At 41.0% G+C, this 5,976-nt stretch overlaps 1 long non-coding RNA gene across 1 annotated transcript; it reads left to right on the top strand.

Annotated features, from left to right (window-relative positions):
* The first annotated feature begins 928 nt into the window (after window positions 1–928).
* Window positions 929–1,810, top strand: LOC131018412 (uncharacterized). Its single transcript, XR_009100074.1, has 2 exons — window positions 929–1,150; window positions 1,568–1,810. It is a non-coding gene; the product is annotated as an uncharacterized LOC131018412 (long non-coding RNA).
* Window positions 1,811–5,976: the final 4,166 nt, after the last annotated feature.

The raw sequence follows: 5,976 nt of genomic DNA, 5'->3' as shown, positions 1-5,976 counted from the left end.
TTATTTTATGTTATCTGTGTGCAACACGAGAGAACACCCTGTTTAGCCTTTCTTGAGAGACGACTTGGGTTTGCTTATTCCACAGCAATTGACCTCGTACGATTGCGAGTCGATTCATAGATGTTTTCAGTTGAGTCAATAACTGATGAACATATAAATCTATTTAATTTATTAAAAAAACATGCCACTTGCAGGGATTGAGCCCCAGACCAACGCACGTTCATAAAAATCAATTGACAAGTTCATCAAAATGTACTTATATGTTCATTTATCTCAAAATATTTAGAAATTTCAATTGAACCAATTCCTAAACACACACACACACACACACACACACACACACATATATATATATATATATATATAGGGGCCGCTCCAATGAGACCCCCTAATTTTCGTGTAACATGAGGCACGATTTGGTGCGTTTATTTTATCAATCATATGGCTGATATTGTATCTGGAGAGAGATTTTTTTTCGCAGGGTTCGAATCCTGGAGGGAGCAGAATATTTTAAATTTTGTTATTCATCAGTATATACTGCCTTGTTCATCAGTATATATGTCTTATTCATTACCAATTTTTTAAATTTTATTTTTTTCATCAGTATATACATTTTGTTCGTTAGATATACGTCTTGTTCATTAGTATTATATGTCTTATTCATTGTCCTCATGTTACACGAAAAATAGGGGGTCTCACTGGAGCGCGGCTACAATGAAAACACTCCTAAGTGTATAAACTATGGACAAGATCCGGCCCTTCCATCTGTATGAAATCAACGATCCATATTATAATTTCAGCCTTTTTATGGTTCTTCCAGTTTTAATTAGTAATTCGTAACTAATATTGTATAAAGGGCAAAAATGTCATCAAAATTGAGGTTGACTATTCGTATCTATCTATCGGATATCACTCTTTTTCTTCAATTATAACCTACCAAATCAACTTCATAGAAATCACTCTTCCATCTTCTCCATTCACAGACTGCGGACGAACTAGGGTTCGATTGTTGGTTCTGTGGGAATGATTTGAATGAGCAAATTAATATTACGCAACACATCCACAATCTTCCAGTCACGGCGCATAGAGAAGGCAACGAATCTAGGATTTTGGAGAGACGTAATGGCGAAGACGAAGAGTGGTGCTGGAGGTTCGTAACAATGGTTTCTTTTTGTTTACAATGGTTTAAGATTCGTAAGCGGTGTTTTTTTTATTACTGTGGAATCCATCTACAGTCTCTCTATAAATCTCTTAGGTTTCTTCGATTGTTGTGAAAAATCGGTTGCTTATGTGTAGAATCAGTGAGATTTTTGAAAGTTTCCCTTTTCTTTAAACGATTGTGGGGTTTTATATGTGTGTGGTCCAAAATTAGGTTTTTTTTAGATTTAGGGTATAATTTTCTATTGATTCCAGTAATTGATTTTCTCCATCTTGGGTGCGAATGTGGGATTATGTGCGTGGAACCCATCTGCACTCTTTCTCTCACTTTTAAATTTCTTGGATTGTTGTGAAAAATTGATTCCCGAACCAAAAGTTCAAGCGCCACTTTTTTTCTGCGAAATTCTAGGTCTACGATATTCAAAGGCGGCGAATGAGTTGGGCGAAGAAATCCTCTGTCATTGAACCGTGCTCTCTCGTGAATACTGTTCTGTTGTGAAATCGTGCGATATTGCAAGGTTGTGGAGTGAGTTGCACTACTTCGTGTGATCTAAAATGGCGAGGATTAAATCATGAAATATTGAATATTGGAGTTCGTTAGATTAGCTTTTTTTCTTCTCAGTTTCAGTTTATAATGGAACACCCATTTTTGGTTTATAGATTTAGGTTATGGGTTCGGGAACCAAAATTTTTAGTAGTCCATTTAAGTAATCTTTGTTGGTAGTATTTTTTTTCCGATCTGCCGCTTTCTTGTTTCCATTATTCGTGTAGATGGCTTGCTTGGTGACACAAATATTTATGATTGTTGGTTACGAATCACATCGCAATTACAAACGAATTAATTGCACATGCTGATATCATGGTAGCAGTGTATAGTGGATGGGTTCATGCATTTTATTATGAATTGTGTCATTGTGATGATATCATTTTATACGTTTGCATTAATTATTTATAGTATAATATTAGTTTTTGTCCACCAAAAATTTCTAATCATTTCAGTTGGAATGAGGTGTCTTTGAAACTTACAAAGGCCATGCCTGATTTTGTTCTTAATTGTTGTGATTTTCTGTGTGACTTGAAATATAATTGGCCTATCGCTGGTTGTGCTTTGCCCAGAATGCCTTAAGAACTAGATAGACTCACTTGACTCTTACGCAGATATTTCACCGCAGTCACGGCTCCAACACTTGTTGTACTATTTTGGAGGTCGATACGTCTCGCCTTTGCCCAAAGTTTACTTGTGGCCAAAACTCCCTAGTTAATTAGTGATCAATTAATTAACCAAGTTGTTACAACCTTATTGGAATCAAACCTAGTGTATCGGGAATATGTTCATATAGTTGTTATGCCCAAATTAAACCTCTCGAGTTAAGTGTTCATGCTTAAATCATCTCGCCTAAATCAGAATATAAAACTAGCCGGATATAAAAGAAATAACAAAAGTAAAAGACATAATAGAAATCAAACTGAAAATACTTAGACAAATAGAAGAGTACTTACGGCCAAAAGTGCCGCTTTGAACATAAGCAAAATACTAAACTACGCCCACAGCCTGGGCAAGCTTGTACTAAGAACAAGTAAAAATTAACGCGCAGCAGCCGGTTACTGAATACCCTCGCCCTCGGGTGATCCTTGGGTATTAATAGGCGCGACTAGGGCAACGGAAGGCCCAGCCCATGTTGTTGCGGCCGGATCCATGCAGGGCATGGAGATGCAATCCATTTTCAGATCTAGTATCTAGAAGATTTCTTTCCTTTTGGATAAAGCCATAGTTTAGCCTTATCGGTCTCTTCTTGGATGCTGCCGCCTTCGGCCCATATCAAGCGCCTACACCTCAATCCTACTTCGCCCGTTTGTTGCGCTGTTTACTTCCTTCTGCACTCTCCTCCTAATGTCTACCAGCTTCCGCGCGGTACTTTTGGGCATAAGGGATGGTTTTGCCTCCGAATCCCTCTTGCTTCCGGCACATGCCTTTTTCGCGAAAAGTGACAGCATTCTGACCCCTAATGCATCTTTTGCCCGCAAGCGGGCCCTGCCAAAGAACTACGCCCTCCCAGGCGACCAAACACCACAAAAATAAAAAGAAACGACTCTATCTAGACCTAAAACAGACTCGAAAAAAGAACACAAACTTGGGCTCATCACACGCACACACTTTAAACACGATTTTCCTCAAGCGTGCACATGCGGTTTTGCCCAAAAGCAGACACAAACGAAACAGAGGCAAAGACAAAAACAACAAAGCATGCTTTAATTCTTAGCCACAAAAGATATTGATGATCATAAAGAAAGAATTACAGTAGATTCAAACAAAAACATGTGCCATCAGTTGAGTCAAGACTAGGTTGTGGGCATGAGGATGTTCTTCCCATTTCACTTATTTTCTCAAGTGTTTAGGCTAGTGTTTTCGCTCTGGACATCTTGCTGGATTTTGACAATAGGCTTGCCTAGCTTCTACTATCTCCTTCTTTAGTCACAGTTCTAGTGCATCTCATTAGGTCTTTATTTGGTTGTAATGTGGCTTAAGACATAAGGTGAGATCATTTTGGCTTGGGGCTAAAGTCTTACTGAACTGCATTCTGGGCGTAAGAACTCCTAGACTCATGATTGACCCTCTGCCCTTTACTTTCGGGCCTAGGCACACTACCTTCTTGGACTTATATATTTTTTTTCTTTTTCAATTTCTTTTCTTTTCCGTCCTTTTTTTTTTCTTTCTTTCTTTTCTATGGACTTTTCCTTTATTGGGAATTAGGAATCCCTTTTTGCAAGGTTTTGCACTAGTCCTGCCCAAAGTGTGTTCGACACTATCTCCCATTTTTTTGCCCTTAAGTTCAGTTTGACCAGGTAGGCTCGATTCTAGGCAAGTTTAGTGAATTTAAACGAATTATTAAGCTCAAAAGGGTTAACAAGTGATAGATGTATGGTTGGTCATTTTTGGCTAAGTGGGCTTAAGAAAGAAATGCCTAAATCATTTAACGCACCTAGACTATGTACTCAGAACTCGATCAAGAAGACAGGGCAAGTTCTAGTCAACAAACCTATACAAGATGTCAAATTTCACACAAGAGAAGAAAAGCTGCTTATGGGCATAAGGCAGCACAGGTTAGCTCTAATCTTCATAGGGTGATATGCTCACTCCTCTCCATCGTCCTCAACCACATACGGCACGACATTTTAGATTTAACTACTTACAAAATCATAACTCAACAAACATCATATCAGAGCAACCTTGAATTACAGCATGCTGACGCAAGACTCTAAAAAAAAAATGGGTCTTCCCCCCCACTCACACACTTTGCCTTAAGGCAAAGGGTGCGAGAACGGAGATTACCCCACACAACAACAAAACACACCTTGCCCCCTCCACACACACACTTTGCTTTGAGCACAGTGGGTGTGTAGAGGGGGTCAAGAAAAAAAACAGACTAAAAAAAAAAAAAAATGAAAAAGACACAAACGGCCAAAGCTTTGGGTGCTTGCACCATGTGTTTTGCCTCGTGGGCAAAACACAGGTGCAGGCAAAAGGTTACCCTTTCCCTAGCCTTGGCCAAACAGACTAGACAAAACAAAACGTAAAACAAGAAAAACTAAAACAAAACTAACATCCTAGGGAGGGTGAAAATTCATGGGGCAGGTGCAGGTGGATACCTGAACCTTTGATGCTTGAAGAAGGCCAGAAGGGCCTTTTGGGTCGCTGCCAGTACTACTTGGGTCTCCTCGATCCTGGACTCAATCCTATCGAGCTAGTTCTCCTCTTCCTCCGATTTCGATTCCTCCATCTTCTCCTTTCCTTTGCCCACAGCAGGGCTTTGGCCTTCGGCCGTCAAAACTTCCCTCTCCTCTGGGTTGGTGAACTTGGGCACATCTTTCTCTATCCTCACATCCCTCATCCGAATAAAAGCCTCCACATTGAGTTTTTCTGCCTCGATTTTGGTGTTTCCTTCCTCAACCTCGATCTCGTTCTGCAGGGCAAATGCAGTGGTGAACTGGATACACGAGAGCCTTTGGTTGGGTTTGCTGATGATGGACTCTATGTGCTCGATCAGGAAGGCCCCGAAGTTGAGCTTCACATTGTTGTTCATTGCCCAAATGATGTAGAGATCATTTTTGGACATAGCATTTCCACTATCCAGCTTCCCGAAGAAAGAGTAGGAGAGGATGCGGTGGCACATCCTTAGGGCAGAATCACGGATTCTGTGCCCCTTGACCTTCTGTGTCTTGAAGAGCCCTCATCTCCAATGTCTGCCCACATGACATCCCATTCCTGTGCATCAAAGGTCGAAACTCCCCTATTTTCTTCCTTATACTTATTTTTCTGTAGATCATTCAGCTTCACTATTCTCAACTTCAGATTCAGCTCATTCATGGACATGTCTCTGGGTTCCCCCTTCATGGAGAAACTCGTGCCCAAAGGGCCACAGTTGGGGTTGATGTCCACCTGGACTGAATCGAAGACCTCCCTCACTATTTCCTCGTAAGCGTGGCTCGGCCATTCCAGAAATGGTTCCCACCCTATATTGGTGAAGTACTCCTTAATCTTCCCCACCACGCCCAATTGCTCCAGCGAGTCCATATCCGGGATCTTGGGCACAACAATCCCCTTTTTCTTCGATAATTCTGTTGTCTTCTTCCTGCTTCTCGGGGTGGACGCCGGCTCTCCCTTAATCATCCGGATTGGGGCTGGGTTCAGAACTTTCTTTCTCCTCTTGGTGGGCGTCTCCTCTGCATCCTCACTGAATTTCCCATGTTCTTCTTGTAGCACTGAACCCGAGGGTTTATTTTTCTCGGTTGACGATCCTTCGGCCGGCATGGCTTGAT

Source organism: Salvia miltiorrhiza, chromosome 1 (genome assembly GCF_028751815.1).
Source record: "Salvia miltiorrhiza cultivar Shanhuang (shh) chromosome 1, IMPLAD_Smil_shh, whole genome shotgun sequence".
NCBI classification, from domain to species: domain Eukaryota; kingdom Viridiplantae; phylum Streptophyta; class Magnoliopsida; order Lamiales; family Lamiaceae; genus Salvia; species Salvia miltiorrhiza.
Note: the sequence above shows the minus strand (reverse complement) of the source record. Positions and strands in the feature narration are given on the sequence as shown.